The sequence below is a fragment of the Chenopodium album genome, chromosome 6 (assembly GCF_948465745.1).
Source record: "Chenopodium album chromosome 6, dcCheAlbu1.1, whole genome shotgun sequence".
NCBI classification, from domain to species: Eukaryota; Viridiplantae; Streptophyta; class Magnoliopsida; order Caryophyllales; family Amaranthaceae; genus Chenopodium; species Chenopodium album.
In genome coordinates, this window is record NC_137839.1 from 16,794,508 (window position 1) to 16,814,370 (window position 19,863).

General features: G+C 35.5%; 1 long non-coding RNA gene across 2 annotated transcripts; it reads right to left on the minus strand.

Moving 5' to 3' along the window:
- Positions 1 to 3,196: 3,196 nt before the first annotated feature.
- On the minus strand, positions 3,197 to 9,434 carry LOC145634667 (uncharacterized). 2 transcript variants are annotated; one of them, XR_014113470.1, is made up of 7 exons: positions 9,246 to 9,434; positions 8,322 to 8,666; positions 7,364 to 7,424; positions 5,274 to 6,529; positions 3,922 to 5,097; positions 3,745 to 3,810; positions 3,197 to 3,640 (listed from the first exon to the last, which is right to left on the minus strand). It is a non-coding gene; the product is annotated as an uncharacterized LOC145634667 (long non-coding RNA). The 2 variants fall into 2 exon arrangements; XR_014113469.1 differs by having other exon boundaries at positions 8,267 to 8,666.
- Positions 9,435 to 19,863: the final 10,429 nt, after the last annotated feature.

A 19,863-nucleotide genomic window follows, 5' to 3' on the forward strand; every position in this document is an offset into this window, starting at 1 on the left:
CCCTTTGACCCACCCTAACCCATGAACCCACCTCGACCCACCCTAACCCACCTCGACCCACCCTTTGACCCACCCTAACCCACGAACCCACCTCGACCCACCCACGACCCGTCTAACCCACGAACCCAGCTCGACCCACCCACGACCCATCTAACCCACGAACCTAACCCTGGTGTGTCCAACTTCTCCGACCCAACCCACGACCCGGCCCACCCTACCTAACGTGTGTCGTGTCGTGTGTCATGAAACCCCAACCCGCGACCCACCTAACCCTAACCCAGCTCGCACGACTCGCACGGTGGACACCTCTGTATATGATCATGTAAGGACTCATTGGTGTGTATAATATATATGAATTAAGTATTTTTAAATATTGTGCTTCAATTGATAAGACTCGTCACATTTTGGCGATTTAAATTTATTTTCTCAAGAAGAAGCTTACATCACTAATGCTACTAGCTTGAACTCATTTGGAACTCATTTGGACCCATGAACAAGAGTACTAACTGTTGAGTAATATCCATACATTTATCTTAACTATAGTTTGGAGGTGCAATTCATTACTTGCTATAGAAGTGATGTATAACAAACTCATTTAATTAAACTTGTACGGTACTTAGTAGTATAGCTCCCTCATGAAACTCATCAAAAACTTCATCTCTCCTACGTAGTATTAACCCTTTTTTATTTCCTTAAGTTATAGCTCAAACACAAATTCACCATAGCCTCAAACCATTTGATGGATAGGTTGCTTATCACCAACCTGAGGCGATATGACCCCCTTATCCCTTGTTGTTCATTAGGACCAGCCAGAGGTCCTAATCCCACTTTAGGTGCAATTCTTGAGTTGGAATGTGGTTATGAAAGTGAAGATGAAAGTGAAAGTGTTTATCCAGATGGTGAACGGCTAATCACCAACTTTGAGGTTGAGCTAGGTTCACCACTTAGCTACTTGATGAATTTCTCACCCCTTTTTACTACTAATCCCTTCAGAAATCCACAAGACCCAATTAGTCCGTGGTCATCCATCAACGACTCACCTAAGAAAGATGCTGGTCGTATATCTATTAAGGAGGTGTTCGAAAATTTCTTAGGCTTGCAAAGCCAAGTAAGTGGGTGTACAAGTACTTTAGAATCTGCTTCAAACCAAAGTGCACAACAACTGCTTAATCTGTGAGGGCACATTTCTGAATATATGGTCCAGGCTTTCGTTTGGTATTTTAGAGTCTCTAGCTTGGATCAGGTACTAGTCAGTAATATTATGGGCATATAAGTCGTTTAGGTTGTAGGCGTAGTATGGTGTGATATGTTACATTTATCTCGATGTTAACATGGTCTAGGGTTGTTTATCTATGTTATAAAGTATGTAAGCATGGTCTTCTTAAGTCTAATGATTATATTGTGTTTTTATTGTTGTCAGTTTTAGTATATTGATCTTAAGAAAGTAGGCATAATATTATATTTTGATGCATGTTTAGTTTGCTTTAAAAGGCCCAAATAATGCAAATATATTTTCATTTTCAAATTGGGTCATTGATACAACTCATTTGAACTAATCCAGAGTAGATCTAATTTAATTACCAATAAAATTTTAAAAATATTAAAGAATTTTTCCAAATTACTACCTTTTTTTTATTAATTTTTTTAAGACACATAAATATATTACTTCTTATTCATGCACTAAAGGTTTAATAATGCTGCTAATGCAGCTACAACAGAGGCACCAAATAAAAAGATTTAACCACCTTACAGACATAGTATCAAAGCTACTGGCAAAATTATTACAATATTATCCATTGTTGGGTGATACGTAAGTGATGTATAAAAAGATAGAGGAAAAAAAATACTTCAACTACGTATTTAAATACTAGACTACATACTTACTCGACTACTAGAGTATTCTCTTTAATTTTTTTTATTTTTTTTATTTTTTTTTTTTAAAAAGAAGAGTATTCTCAATTTTGTAAATTCTAGAAAGACTAGAATCTACGGAGTAGAAAAATAAAAAGCAAAGTATAGCTACTACGTACGAGTACTTTATTTCCCAAATAAATTAAAGGATGTGTCTGACAAATAAATGAGAAATTCGCCAATACTCAGTTCTTTTAGTTATACGTGGGGTCAACAATTTTTTTTTTTGTTTTGTGGGAAACGTGAGATCTTACGGGAGAAAAGCTCTTAACTGTACGGAGTAGTAGTTAACTTAATCCACTTTCTTATACTCCCGTTTTATTGGGTGGGGCTAGCTTTAAGGCTTAAAGACTATTTTTTTGGGCTTTAACACGGACCAAGCCCTACTGGGCCCTTACTGAAGGTCCGGCCCAGTTGTTGGCATTGATGTGCTGAAGATCTCTTTCGTAAGCTAATTTTGCACATATTGGAATATCTTCGTGACTTATATTGCGTTCCTCCAAATGAAGAGCCAATCTTGCCAACTAATAGGCAGCTTCATTAGCTTCCTTTGGAGTATAGATGAATTCAAACTAGCACGCTACCTTCAGTAGATCGCTTATATAAATTATTACCTTATATCTCTTAATTGTTCCTATATAATGTGATTACCAAACCAAGAACTTGAATTTACATTATTTATTATAACTTTGACGTCGCTAAGTAATTAAGGTTAACATTTTAATAGTATAAAAGACCATAGTATTTATGTATACCTTAAATAGCTAAAGATAAATTTTTTGGGAAATATGCTACCCAATAGAAATATTTCATCAATCCCACAAGGAACATATTTACCATATCCAAATGTTGGGCTAACACTGAATGGACATTTTTTGGTTCAAGTTTAAAAAGCCCAACCCATCTAAGTTTTGGGCAAGTTTAGTTTTAAGTTCTGTGATTGGAAATATGTGACTTAATGGACCCACCAAATTTTACTAGTTCACAGTAGTCGAACATTGTGAAAGGGTCTATATATATTGGGTAACTGATTCAAAATGTAAAATGCCATTGCAAGTCCACACACAATGATTACACAATTTAGTTTTAAGTGCCATTGTTAAGTTATTGCAAGTCTCTAAGTTACATGTAAAAAAATAAAAAGTTGATTGTGGCGAATAACAAATAAATAACCATATAAAAGTTGTTCAATAGTATGGCTGGAACTGTTACTTGAAGCGGTTCAAAAAATCATTATAATACATTCGAGGAAATACAAACATGGTATTCGTAAATCAAGCCATGTTCAAAATAAGATTCATTCACTAAGTGTAGATTTTGAACCTGATCAACAGATGTGCCATATCAGTTCAATACCCCATTCAACATTCATCAGCAGTACAACCCACACCTACAGCACTAACAATCAAGATAACATGACTTGCGGCGCAAAGTCAATGGTCACAAAAGAGGTAACTCACATATTGATGTCCTTGTACATAATTCAAATAACAGCTGACAACCAAAGCTAAATTTGTTTTTTAAAATGGCCACAACACACAATTAAACCATCATTATAGTACGCAATCAATGTAAAGGGAATGCGTCAGAAACTTTGTGAGAAGATCGACTGAGAGTCCCACGTGCGGTTAAGAAGTATATCATCTTCAGGTATATGGTCCAAACCAACCCATGTGGAGGCAGCAGCAGCAACAGTCTTTTTCTTCCTTGAAGGCTTGCTCCGAGTCACCTGTCATACCATATGATTTTCGGATTAATGATAGCTAACATCAACAACATATATAAGGCAACAAAACACCCACACAGTTCGTGGTAGGAATACCCATTACTTACAGGTAGTTTATTATTTAGGTCCACCATTGACTCCATTGGAAAATCTGAAACATAATCCGCCGTTCCCTGCCAAGATCAGTTTCCAACAACATCCAAAGGAGTTATTATAAACATCAATACCACCTAATATTCTTGCAAAATGAAGCATCCAATCACATTACAAACTACAGCAAATACCTTTGATTTTCCCTTTTTCTTAGCCGGTATCTTATACCTAATTTCTTACAAAGTTTTATTGTGACTACCTTTTGGTCTTCCCTGACCCCTTTTTTTGGTCACTGGATCATCAATCCTTGCCTGGGGGGTTGTGTTTACCACATCATCACTCTCAATCTGTTCTGTATTTTGCTGTACTGATCCAGACGTACCTCCACCGTCAGAAACAATCTGCACCGTGGGGTTAGCCTCACCGGGGTAATTCATGCCAAAGGTCTGGTCTAACTTGAGCTGCCTCCGCTTCAATACTTTGGTTTCCAAGTCATGTAAACCCTTAACAACTACATCTACAGTGTCATCATCAACCATGGCAGCAACATCACATATGGGTTCAAAGACAGACATCAGCTTCTTGTGTCTTTTGACCTCCTCAGTCTCGGCCGGGTCATGGTATGCCACCTTAACTAGAATGTGTTTCCTTAGTATGTCCTTCCGCCACCTATTTAATATGTAGCGCAATGGTATATCATGAACATGATTGAGGTCTAACACCCTCATCATATGTTTACACATAATCCCATGGGTCTCAAATTTCCTACATTCACACAACACCTCGTTTTTTTCCCTGTTGAACGTAGCACAATAGTACCTCCTCCTATCGGTAATGATCTCTTCATTGGAACGCTCAGGCACAATCCATACACGATCCTCTAGAACTTATATACCTTTGTTTCTTCACGGGGGCAACAGTAATTCATCCTAATACACTCGGTCTGTACTTCTTAAAATTTCCGGTCCGCATACAGCTTCCGGAAGACCCTTTCAGCCTTGTATCCAGTTGCAAGCCGACGAAGATACTTTGAACAATTTGCCTCTGCATCCATCTCATCACTTACCCTTATTTTCATGGCCTTCGAATACTTCTCAGGAAACTCAAATAGCTTCGTATTACGGTTCAAAAAACCATCAAAAAAACTATTAATACTCTCCACCCTTTGTGTTGTCTTCATTCCAGCCCAAAAGTATTCCCTCATGAATGCAGGTACCCACATGTGAAGTTCCGCGTACAAGTCATTAAGCCTGTCATTTGATTCAAGTTTATAATGTCCAATAAAGGCAATCCAACGCTTCTCGAATTCAGGAACATTAAGGCTTTCATACACTATCGCCTTCAGCTCCTGCTTCAAATCTGCATACCTGTGGACCAACAACTCATAAGCATTTCACAACTTTAAGTGTAAAATATGTGAAAATCCAACAACAATATTAAAAAATATGAAATTACTTCACATAAAGTAAGTCACAAATAATGCAGCATAATTTGAATATCGTAAAAATGGGGAACATTAACAACCATTCTAAAACTCACATACCGCGCATATTTCCCAAGCTTCTCTGGTATTTTTTTTCATAATATGCCAAATGCACCATCGATGCCGAGTTGCAAGCATGATTTCCTCGAGAGGCTTCCTCATTGCAGCCGCCTGATCAGTAAGAATTGCTTGTGGTGCCCGGTTGTTCATGCAACACAACCATTCTTGGAATATCCAGGTTAACGTATCTGAATCCTCACGTAAAACAAGGCCGCATCCTAACAGAATTGAATGACCATGATGGTTCACCCCAACAAAGTTAACAAATGGAAGATCATACTAATTAGTGAGGTAAGTTGCGTCGAAGCACACCACATCACCAAACTCCTCAAAAGCAGCCCGACTACGAGCATCAACCCAAAATACATCCTTTAATCGTCCTAAATCGTTCAGACGCTGGACATGATAGAAGTTTTGGTTTTCAGCCTGCATTTTTTCAAAGTAAGCCATCATTGTTGTCGAGTCGCCCCCCACCATCCTAAGCTTCCTTGCCTTATAGACTTCATGTTGAAGGTCTTTCAACGTTAGTTTCAGGACATTTTCTCCATTATTATCCAGCCCCAAACAACCAATGATTTGGGTCACGGGTACCCCCTCATCAAAGTAATGCAATAATTTTCTCCTTACGTTTGATGTTAATTTCTTCATTCGGTACTCCTTAACAAGTTGTGCATCCTCAGGTTTTGGGGGATGGTTCAAATGTTTAAATACAACTTTCTTAATTACCCACTCACCTTCACAACTACGCCCGACATATATCATAGCCGTACACTCACACTTCTTAGACTTTCTCTTCCGCCTACTTAACTCATTTTCACACATTACTTCTCCAACTTTCCCAACTGAACCAGAAACTTCCATATCTTTAGCCCTCTTTTTGGCTTCCCTGACAACCCTCATATCGGGCCTCCCCCAACACTTACACCTCCAAGTACTCTGTAATACCCCCAAAATTCGAGTCTTTAAAAACAATAAGAGTCACCTTTAACTTTCAAAAACCCAACCATCGAACTCTGGAAGTGTTACTGCTACACTTATTTTCCGTAGAAAATAAATGCAAAGCAATATAACATAATATTTAAATAAACTAAGTGGTCTAAGTTGTGGCAAAATAAAATACTCATTACATCAAAACTGCAATTATTTGAAACCAATAATTGAGAGGAAATAATTAAATTCGGGAATTAACTAAATTGTCTTAGCTACGTGATTATTCTAACGTCTCCTCACACGTAACCGAGTACCCTTTTACCAACCTGCAAAATAAATCAGAACAAGAAAAGAGAGAAAACTCCCAAAAATCAGATAAACTGAGTAATTCCAACTCCATCCCGTAAAATAAATAATTTTAGTTCAAAACATTTTATACATAATATAGTCTCATAAATATTTTAATACTCAACCAAGTTCAATTAGTCACATAACATATTATTACTTTATTTAAGAAAGGGAAAGAGAACGCCAGTAAGCCGGGACTAGTCCCTGTCACCACCTACTTTACAGAGGATCGCGCGTAACCCCAATTGGCCATAAAATAAACAGAATGTCTCTAGTGTGAACACCCCTCACTAATACCCAGTGATTAGGAGGAAGACTAACAGCAATATACAATAATTTAAACCAACTAGTAACAACCATAACTACTAGTGGGCAACCTGTTCTTCACCCTTTCGGGTTTCATTTCCCTTCTTAAATTAAATTTCACTGTACATTTTATTATATTATATCATGCAATTAAACTGTACACAAGTATTGCACAAATCTATTTAATTTCAAGTAACAATACTTCAATTTCAATATTATTAGACCATAGTCATCCTACATGACATATAGACCATCAATCACGTATAATCAATCATCCAATACCCAAGATTATATTTTTAAAAAAACTCATACGATAACAAATAATCATATTTTTCGAAATTACATATACTAATACACAAAATAGAAAACTCATATATATATATGATTCCATAATATCATACGATAGCACACTCATCACATATGATTACATAAGCACGTATTTGACACATAATATTTCAAAACAATTTCCTAACGGGATTCTAAAGATGATGGACATTGAAAATTACCTTGATCGTGCGTATAATCTCAAGGTAAATAACCTCCGAGCGTTCACCTACAAGCCTTCGTCTACCAATAAACCAATAAACAGGTCCAAGTTAGTCTTACTATATTATTGATCGAAATAGTTAGTCATCAATTAGTAGTTCATAATACCAAGTGCTAGAATCCACTAAGTAACATTGTCAATAGACTACAATATAGGTGTATGCATGAATTTATTTAACTAATTAAAACAAAATTATTTTTTTCTATAAAATTCATTTGACTAAAAGCCTGCAACTCCATGACATTATTAGATAAAAAGGGTAGGCGGCATGGGCATGGAGAATACAACGAAATTGACGATCGGTTGCAATTCATGTTGGTGAACATAATTCTGCCAACTCGTATTGCAATTCTTTGAGTTTGTATACAATGGGTTGAGAAGGTAATATATATTGTAGAAGATTTCCTTTAGAATCATGGAAGGAAAGAGGAGAAGAAACATGATTTACCTTTATACCAAGACAACTGTGGTGATGGGTTTTAGCGAACAACGCAAGATAGAGTAGGAAAATGGCTTCTTGAGGGTTCAATAGTTTTCTCACGGCAATTGGGATGGAGTGGTGTATTTATACATAAGGTTTGGTTAGGTATTAATTATCTAGAAGACTCTTATGTAGGATAAGATTAAATTTAAGATGGATTTGTTTTCTTGTTTCAATCCGAAACAACAAGCTGATAAAAACAGTTTTTTATTATTATTTATTTTTTTTATTTTTTTTTTAAATCCAAAAGTGAAAATAAAAATAATAGTCATACAATTTGAAAATAATAATAATTAGTTTAAAAGTTTATTTTTGAAAAGAAATTGTTGACTAAAAAAAATACTCCAAAATTAATACTCTAAAATTTGGGGTATTACATACTCGTTGTCCTCTCTCTAACTCCACACTTTGAATACACTCCTGCAACCCTACTTACCCTAAACCCTTGTTGTTCTGCATACTCTTTGTAATAGTTCTCGACCTCTATCCAAGTCTTGAACACCATTCCCACCCTAGGTGCCTCCACTATCACTTCTTATCCAACATGATTACTACCAACTACAGTGTTCACAGGTTCCACTATTCTATCTGCATCCGGCATGCAAAATACATCGTCATTGCCATGTCCCTCTTCGTCACATAAATTTGGGCAATTTACATCAACCGAGGACTGCTCGTCCCCACTAAGCTCAACCCCTCTGCCATTATCAAGATTCCCTACAACACCATCAACTACTTCTAAACAACCTCTCTCCATAACCTATCAAAATAATCACAATACCTGCAAAAAACAATCATCACAATTTATTACCCACTTTTGAGCAGTCACAAAGATGATCACATATACCTTGTACACAACAACCGTGCTCTACACCAACAAACCCCTTAAAATCTTTCAAAAATTTAAGTAAATACTAGCCTATAAGATACAAATTACATATTCATTTGCTTTAGACTCAATACAGTACTTTAATATACCATACAAGCATAGCCAGATCGTCACACCAATAACACCATTTCCTTAGCAATATCAACATCTAATCATCTGCAAAGTCCGTTTAACTAATTAATTACACATTGCATACCGTTGACAAGGTCAAATAACTCTCATTTACTACCAATACGAATTATAATAAACGGAATTGTGTAAGATCCGATTAATTACTAGTCAATTACGCAGAATACAGCTACTTATTTGCCCTTATATTAAATAACCGTTTTTTAAATCCACAAATACTGTTAAATCAATTAATAAATCACAATTTTATGCCTACTAATACTACTTACACTACAACGATCATAACAAAATCCCATCCATTTATAAAGCATTAACATAATACTTTTTAAATAAATTACTCACATCATTATACATGTTACCAACCGTGAGGATTGCACTCACTAACAACAGAGCTGCAATTGGACATGCGCGCCTAAGATGAATCGAACCTCTCGCCTCAGCTCGCATTCCTTCACTTCGAGTTGGAGAATATCACCAACGACTTCAAATGGTGCCGACAAATTTTCCTTAACAACCAACTGCTACATTAATTCCAATAAAGTGTTAGTCAACGTTAGTTGACGGTGTTCAAAATTCCCGTTATAGTTCCAACCGACAAAGCCATCTGCTGTTTCTCTACGTGGAATCCACCGCACAACTAGTCTTACTAAGCCTCCTATGTCAGACAAATGCCATCTGCCATGTACACAATATAAACGGTAGTTGTTTATCAAAAATATAAACAGGGGTTTTCTCAATTAGTTTGTTCTTGTCAAAAAAAAAAAAAAAAAGTTTGTTTACCAATTACTCATCATTAAATTTTTTTATTCACAATATTATGAAAATTTTCAAACACAAAGTTTCATATGCGGCTGGCCGCACCGGACGGCCGCAATATAAATTTTTTTTTAATATTTTTTTTTCTCTCTCTTCATTATCTCCTATTCTCTTTCCTGTTTTCTTCTTCCCACCTAAACACACCCTTTCCCGAACACTCTTCTATCTCTGCTCTCTCCTCCCTCCTCTTTCTCTCTCCTCTTTCTCTCTCCTATTTTCATCTTCTGTAGTTAGCCCACTCAAATTAAACAAGTTAAATGGAGCAGCGATGGTAGGGAGTAAGGAGGCTCCTCGTACTTCGTCGCCGAAAAACAAGCTAGAGGTTTTAAGGCCAAATTCAGCTATGAAAACTCTAGATCTAGAGTTTTTATGGCTGAATTGACATTTTTAGCCATAATTCAAGTGGAATTTGAAGCCAATATTAATTTTGAGGTATTTGTTCGATTTAATTTTTTTTTTAACAATTTTAATTTATTTTATGGTTGTGGGTTCGGTTGAGAAAGGTTGGTGTTGGTGGTGGTTACGCTGGGTTTGGGTGTGGGTTAATGGTTACTAGGTCGGGGGTTACTAGGGGTTACTAAGTTGGTCAGGGGTTACTAGGGATTACTAGGTCGGTTAGGGGTTACTAGGTCTGTTAGGGATTACTTGGGGTTACTAGGGATTACTAGGTTAGGGGTTACTAGGTCGGTCAGGGGTTACTAGGTCGGGGGTTACTAGGTCAGTCAGGGAATACTTGGTCAGTCAGGAGTTACTTGATCAGGGGTTACTAAGTCAGCCAAGGGTTACTTGGTCAGGGGTTACTAAGTCAGCCAGGGGTTACTTTGTCTAGGGTTAACTAGCTGGGTTACTTAAGTGGGGTTACTTGAGGGGTTAATAGAGGGGTTACTGATATGGCACCTTGTCGTACCGTACGGCCAGAAACGCGCTGATTTTCAAATTCATTCTATGCAATAAGTCAATAAGAATGGAAAATTTTCATAAAGGTTTTTTCACAAGCAGCATATAAACCTCTTACACAATGTATCTATTAGTTTCTTTGTTTTTTGATACTTGGAACATAATCTTTTCACTCTTGCCGATGCATTATTTCAATCGTTAATATATTTAATTACCAATATGTAAAAAAAAAATATAAACCTATGATATTTAAATAGTATAAATCGAGAACAAATCTAACCAGATTCACATCACTATATTTTTATTTAACTATAAATCATCAAAGCTAGTCAAAATAGAGCTTATAAATAGTGTGAAAGTCAAATTGCTTTTAGTATAAAAAAACGAAGGAAGTATGAGTTAAGCATATTAATGGAATAATGGGAGTTAAGTACAAAACTGGGGTCTATCTTTTTCCTTTTTCCGCCTTTTGGGACCTTTATGTTTTTTTTTTTCACATTTTGGGACCTCAAGTTAGGAAACTGATGACTTAACCCAACGTAAGCCAACTGGAATAAAACACAGTCCCTTAGCTAATTAAATGAAGAAAAAACCCTTCATTGAATTTTCTGTAAAAAAAAACACAGTCCCTTCTTTATTACATGCATAACCAGCAAAAAAAAAGGTCCTTTAATATTTCCTTGCAAATACAGAGTACATAATTAAATCCAAAAACTAGTTGTTGCAATCAAAATGTTAAATAGAGTATCACCCATTCACAACAACTTCATATCTAAAAAAAAATAATTAACAACAACTTCAGTGATTCCCATTTCCATATCCAACCCCTGCAAGGAAAAAAATTGGCTATATTAAATAATTTTTCGCAGATGTAATAGGAGGGTGGCTAGAAGAATATCAAGAACAAGCAAGAATCCTTTTAGGGGATTCATTACATGCCAAAATTACAAGAACTATGATGGATGTGATTTCTGGGAATGGGTTAATGAAGATTATGAATGGGAGGTGAAGTATGAAATGATCAAAGTCATTCAAATTAATGAGATGCTGCATAAAATGGAAGAAAACAGGAAGATTACGGTTTCGTCTTATAAGATTGTTATCTTATGTCTACTTATAATTATATGTGTAATGTTTTTTTTACAAGTGAAAGGAGTTATGTAAAAATTTACCTTGTTAGTACATTTAAACTGTTGTAATAGTTGAACCAATGTTGAATTGTGACTAAGATGCTTGGGTTATATTAACATGCTGCAAAAATGATCAATAAAGATGAAATTTATTTAAAATTAATGTTGTTGTTTCAATATATAAAGCAAGTTAGGTAGGATTTCTTACCTAAGTTGTTCTCATGTAGCCCTTGGGGTAAGTGTACACTCCCACACCCCTCTGATGCATAGGCAGATTCACCCGACGTTGTTGGTTGCTTGGAGTGGCCTGATTAGGGGGTGTTCTGTTTGTTTCTTCTTGTTTGCCTCTGCCTGTGATGACTTTGGATTATGTGAGGGTTCTTTGGTTGACTTAGGTGGGGAAGACTCCTTCAATGACATAGGGCATTTCAGTTTGTTATGCCCTTGTTGTCCACAGTTGCTGCACTTGTGAGCTTGTCCTTTTTTGGACAATTTAGTTCCCTCAACCTCACCAAGTGAGGGTTTTCTTTTTGTAGTAGGCATATTCTGTATTTTCTTCACTGGTGATGCTTGAATTGAGTCATATGGTGACTCTGGCCACTATTGAGGACCTTTTAAGAGCTCTAATGGGAAGTCATAAACTTTTAGATAGGTTTCCTTGTTGAACCAGACACATAATGCTCATGATTCTCTACTGCCTTTCATATGGCTACAACAGCATGGTGGCATGGCACACCACTCAATTGCCATGCATTGGAGCTGCAAAGTCTTCTCTAACATGCTAACAACATACCTAGTTTGTGTTGCTCCCTCCCTAACTCCATAGCAGTAGTGTCCATCCCAAAATGCATACCACCCCCTTGCATCTATTTTGGATTTCTCTAATCTGGCCTTGATCCTAGGGCAGATGGTGATCTCTTTGTTGCCAATGTAGTCCTTTTTCTTGAGAAGCCTCTTCATTACGTTCTCTCTTATGTCCTCTAACATTGTGATAATAGGCTTATGCCTACTTGACAGAATGTAAGCATTGAACACTTCATTCATGTTATTGTCAATGCTGTCACATGTTGACTGTGATGTGAAGTATGCCCTCGCCCATTTCTTGTAGTTCCTCTTAAGAAAATCTTTCCCTACTTTAGCTGATTCCTTTGAAAATCTTTCCCATTTCTTGTAATTCCTAATTCCTTTGGAATCCGTTTTTCAGTTGTTAATTTTGCAATTCTCCAAAATCCAATTATGTACTCCAAACTTCCCCCAAAAACTTGTCTGAAATTGCAATACACATGCCTTGCACAGACCCTAGTCTCAGCACTATGCCATATGTCTGAGACAATCCTCAACAATCCTTTTTGTTGATCAAACATAATGGTGTATCCTTGGCCATTTGTAGTTCCCAAATCATCCCCCAAAATATCCAAAAACCAAGTATAAGTTTATGTGTTTTCTATCTTAACACAAGCCCAAGCTATTGGAAACATTTGGTTGTTTTCACCTACCAACAGCCATAAGAAATTGACCAACAAATGGGCCCTTCAAGAAGCATCCATCCATGCAAAAATAATGGCCTACACCCAGCTAAAAAACCTTTCTTCAAAGCAGCAAAGCACACATACACTCTCTTAAAGACATTGTTGTTCCGTTTGAACTTGATGGTGTTGTCTGGGTTAGATCTAAGGATTTCCTGAGCATACCTATGTAAGAGAGAGTATTGTTCCCCATAGTCACCCAAATCAGTTTTTTTTTCTAATCTCCTTGCTTTTAGAGCCATCCACAAAGTTATTTTAACACCCCACTCAGCCCACACAGTGTCAACAATTTCTTGGCACTTCAAATAAGGGTTTGCATTAAACTTAGGATGGTAATACTTAGCAACCTAGGAAGCTCTTATCTTTCTCATGTTAGCTACCCTCCCACATTTATGATCAGCATATAGTGTGTTTTAACAATCATAATCCCTTTACCCCCTTCAATTGATGCCCACAAATACCATTTGCAATCTTTACCTTTGCATCTTTCCCCGATTCGTTTTTTAATCATTTTTTTATGTAATGCACATCCCTGCCTATGCTAAACCCAATATAAATTAATTGCTGACCTAAGTGCGACTGCATTTTCAAATTCATATTCCAAGTAGAAAGGTGATTGAATTTCTACCCTTCCCCTAAGTGGCATATAATTATTCAAGTTGAATTTAAATCTAACTGGTTTACTTTTCTTAGACTCAGGTAATAAGTAACCACACTGTCATCCTCTATGTCAAATGGGGGTGGTGAATTTAGGTTACAATTTGACTCATCCTCCTCGTCACTATTTATTTCAAAAGGGCAATCACCTGACCTTACAACTAGCCTATTCAGGGACTCTATTTCTTGAGTAAATTGATGCTCATTATCTGCATCTTCCTTCAGTTTAGCCCTAGCATCCTTCAGTTCAACATCATCATTATCACTCCCCTCCTCACTATAGTTTATGTCATCCCTTAAACCCATATTCTCACCATTTAAAGTTAGAGGTGATTGTAGGGAATATTTCAAGCATTACCCCAAACTTGAACCCCACTGTGATCATACACTTAAGCATAGTGGCGTCCAAAGGGAAAGAAGATAGAGCAAAAGAGTCACCAACAAGTTTTAGGAACTTGTAAACCGTTCACGAGGTGAATGTTACACCCCTTAACGATCCAAGAGATCGTCAACCCACTAGGTCTAGAACCATGACTGGTAGTTCGGGGATAAAGGTGCAAATCCAACCTAAAAGAGATTGAACCTGCCCTAATAATAGGCCTCTACTTTATTCTGCTCGTATTCATGTGCGCTTTCTAACTAACATGCAATCAATAGGATTAACCCTAAACCTGTTTATCTATGTTGGTTGAATATTAATGCACAAATAAATCTATTATTGGCGATCACTTGAATTATAATCATATTAACCCTAAACAAGATTATTAATTATCTTATTAAGCGTGATTACAAGTACAAATTCCCTTTAAACATGCATAAAATGTGTGATCAAGCAATAACAATAAATATCAAGCAACATAATAATAATCAAAATAATCATCATATCATAATAATAATAATAATAATAATAATAATAATAATAATAATAATAATAATAATAATAATAATAATAATAATAATAATAATAATAATAATAATAATAATAATAATAATAATAATAATAATAATAATAATAATAATAATAATAATAATAATAATAATAATAATAATAATAAAAAAAAAAATCATAATCATGTTAAAGCATAATAATAATAGTAAGATCCTAGACATGATACTAACAGGATTAATAACAAACCTTAGCATGTCACTAAACAATAAAGATCAAAGCTTTAACCCTAACATGATACTAACATGAATATTAGGAAGAAAATAGGAAGCATCGCAGGAATCATAATTGATATAAGCAAATCACCCTAAATACGATACTAGGAAGATCAAAACACCCTAACATGACATTAGGAATCATAATAACAACCTAGACATGATTTCTAAATCATTATATCAATTAAACAATTAAAGCACTTACTTGGATGCCTCGTACCTCTTTCTAATAACAAAATACACGCGTTAGTAACTTCAAGGAAAATATAATCAAACAATTAAATCAAATAATTGAAAGAGAGATTTGGGACCAAACCCCCATAAATTAAAACCTTTCACGCCTAGGGCGAAGGCAACTTCGAACTTGGCTAGGTGTATCTAGTGCTAATGTATGAGGAATTGTGTTTGTAAAAGGGCTAAGCTTAGAAAGAGGGAGAGAATCAAGAAATTATTGGTGAGAGTTGGTGATTGAAAAAGGGGATATATGACCTCTATTTATAGAGAAAAAAAAAGAGAGTCGAAAAATAAAGAAAAGAATCCGAATTTGAATCGAAATAAAACTCGATGGACAGCAGTTTTTGTGGATTTTGTTTTTATAATATCTTTTTATCCAAAAGTCCAAATAAGGCATATAATATGTCGTTGGAAAGCTCTTGAAGTCTAATTTCCAACCCAATTATAATCATATTAAAATAATTTTTAGATAAAAAGATATGGCCGAAATAGTAGGACGGTGTCAGTTTTGGATAGAGTTTTGTATCTCATTCATATCTTTTTCGTTAGAGCTCGGATTTAATATTATAATATATCATTGGAAAGATAATTTCAAGATCTATCCAAACATATAAGATTTGGATAAAGAGAAAATAAAATATGACTGTCTTTGAAAATCTTTAAATTCGAATAGAATTAGAATTTAAGAAAAAGGAAAGTTTTAAAAAAGGAAAGTTTTTATTTAACTCAAATTCTTTAATCTTATCTTTTCAAAAAGGATAATTAAAATCTTTTATAAACTTATAGAAGCTTTTAATTAATCCTAATTAGTTTAGAAATAGGATTAAATCTTTGGACCCTCCACATGATCATTGGGTCGTAGGTAAAATCCGGTTTGGGCCCAGTTTAGTATTTTGGCCATAACTTCCTCATTATTCATCGGAATCGGGCTTATAATATATCGTTGGAAAGGTATTTTCAAGCCCCATCCAACTACACTATTATTGGACCCATATAATGGACTAAACTAAACTGGAATGCACGTTTTTCAAAAATAGGGTAAGAAAAGAAATATTTTCAAAAACAGAAAGAAGAGATATTTTAATAAAAACATCCTCATCACTAGACTTTTCACACTTTCGCTTTGTTCGATAATCAAATGACATGAAAGATATTCATCACTAGGTTTGGTTTTGGGGAGACACAAATGGGTGTCTACAGTGATTAATGGGCGGGTCGGAACGAGGTTAAAAAAATTTGGCCATTTCTCAGGTCGGGCCGGGTCGGGCCAAGCCCAAACTAGTCGGGCCATACGGGCTTTCGGGTCAGGCCAAAAAAATAACTAAAAATGCAAAAAATCCATTTCCCAAACCCGTCCAAACTTTTTTAAAAATCAGGCCAGGCCGGGCCCGACCCGATTTCGGGCCGGAAAATTCCGCCCAAAACCCGCCCAAAATTGGGTCGGGTCGGGTCGGGCTCAGTGTGATCAGCTCTATTTAAAGTGTAATTAGATTCACCAAAATTGACCAATAAGGGTTCAATATGTTCAACATGCTCTACTTCAGTGCCTTGCCTACTAGACACATAACCACTCCTCGACCCTATATATGTTAAACCTTGGCCTGATCTCATTATCATGTTCAATGAAAACATCAACAATTTTATATTCAAACAAGAGACTCTTGAACTTAGTGAATGTGCTATCACCATATGATAGGAACCTAACACCATTTGACAATTTTTTCAAAGGATCACAATAGTGCAATTTGATAACATTTGTATAACCTAATGAGTTGATTAAGGTTTTTAGACGTGTACCGTCAAAATCATCACCCAATTCATTGAAAACTTTCACTTAACCACCCCACATATGATGAAGTACTCTGCCATTGCCCATCATGATGAAGTATTATGCAAGGTGCAATATCACTAGCCATATCTACAAAGCATTGATTTGATTCATGTTATGAGCTACAATTCCAAAGATCAATACCAGTATACATCCAAGCCATTTTAAATATATTGAAAACAATTCAAGCAAATGTAGATGAACAATTGAGCATTGACAATATGTGCAACAACTGAATAATCAAACAAACTTAACCAATTTTCATTCCATTGATAATCATTGTTTGAACAAGTTGTCAATGATGTAGCAAGGTGTTACAAAAAGGAACAATCTCACGATGTCACCAAGCATTGACAACAAAAACATACAAATTCATCAGAAACAACTAAAAGCTTCAAGCAAAAAGAGGTACGACCCCATCTAAGTTAGCTTTACAAACCCAAAATGCTACTACTACCACCCCATCTACCCAAACCTACAACTTATCCTCCCTAAACAACCAAGGGAAGCCATCACATGAAGTAGGCTATCTAGTCACCAATCACGTGAGCCCAAAAGTCATGACCTCCATTGTTAACAAGGTCACCAGCAACCCAGTTAATGTAGGAGGTGAAGTTGTTATAATAATGGTATGCCACATTCCTATGCCTATGCACCATCCTATTCCATTCCATACAAACCCTCCCCGCAACAACTTGCTCTCCCCAAGTTAGTTTGGGAAACACATGGAGAACCATTATCTGCTCCATCCCAAGAACAGGGTTCGCCTCCTCCAGACCATAACGTATCATCTCCCTCCACCTCCTACATGTGTTCGAGGCCGCAGCTGTTGAAGTAGAGTCCAGTGTAACACCCTAGAAATTCCTTTCTTTTGAAATACCTGTTTTTCCCTGTATAAAACTTTAAATAGGAATATCTAAGACATTACCGCCACCGTGATAACAGCTAACACAATTATCAAAGACACAAAGCAAAAGACTAATTTCAAAACCTTTCAAAACAAGTCAACTTGAAAAGTCAATCAACGAAAATAAAGTCAAACGAAGTAAAATAAAATCAACCTACAACTTGGAACCATTATAGGCCCTTATTAAAACAAAACCAAACTCAAAACCCTTTTCGTTAGTCACACACAGTAATATTATCATAAATAGTTAAAGCGATAAACACATCATATACTTATGGAAACTAGCATAATACGCTCTTCACTCATGTCCATTCATGAATATGCTTCAACATCTGAAAAGCTTATCTCTACCTATTTCCACTACTCTCCATTAAAATTTGGTCATCATAGGGCTAAGATAAAGACAAGGTCAACAAACACGCAAAACACTCAATCAGCAAAGCTGAGTACATAAGTGCAATTAACACACTAGCATACAATCCTCTATCAACACACTACTTACCTTATTGCACCTGTTTTTCAAGCATACCACATTTGATAAAAATTCTCACTAGACACTAAATAATTTATTTAGCGTTGATTACACATCGAACGGGTTTCCCACTAACCTCCCCTAATAAATTAAGGTTATTGACACGGGAGCTAACCGTGCCAGCATAAAAAACCACAAATAGGTGGCGGAATTCTTGCGCATAATAATAATAAAAGGAATGTACATCGTCCTGTACTCCATTAGAAGTTATGGTTAAATATAAAACCCCATAACTCCCTCTATATGTTCATACTCGAGGTATATACGTTCCAAGAGTTTTGGTGCGTAATCTCTTTCACTTTACGTTATTTACAGATTATTAAACTCATTGATGACCCTCAAACCATAATCATTCAATCAACAATAATTATTCAAACAATCAAACACACCAATTTAATTCTTGAATAATTAGTGACCACATAATATTTAATGTTGAATCCTTTTTAATTCTACCTGCCACAAATCCTATCCCTCGGTGTTAAATACACCTTAAGTGCACTAAGGCACCAACATACAATTTATTCCTCATGTACATAGACACATATATAGCTCTTTCCTCATGCTTATAACATCAATAAAAATTATATTAACCATAATAAAATTCCTTTTCAATATTCCAAACCAAATTAAACATTTAGTTTAATTAAACATGCTCTCTAACATGCCATAAATAAATATGTGGCTCATAAATAATATTCCAAACTATTATTTTCCATTCAATAATCCATCACAGCTAAATCATGCTTCATAATCCAATCACCAATAACATCCAAATCATAATTTCCAAACCAAACCTAGCATGATACTACTTGTAATCAATCAAACACATTTAGCATGCTACTACATCAACATAATTATGCTAAGTACGCGAACGTACCTTGATTACGATCTTAATATCACCACAATTAATAGAAATCACTCACTTCAAAGTCTCCTACAATTTAAAATCATAAAAGAATATTAAAATCCACTCTACACAAATTTCCAGCAATATATACTATTATAAAACCCCTCATAATTTATTTAAAATAAGCTGAAATTATATTTAAAACATCATAATTCAATCCCAATTAATGGGTAATTAAAATTCCTTAAAAAACTTGATTTTTAATGCTTTACCAAAAATTCCAGCACTATATTTTAATTAAATCTTGCTGTAATTTAGTCTTAAAACACTTTAATCAAAGGTTTACACCATTATATATCATAATCCTTCAATAATTTATAAATCAAGAACCTAGGGTTTCAAAAATTGGGGCTTTTTAATTAAAA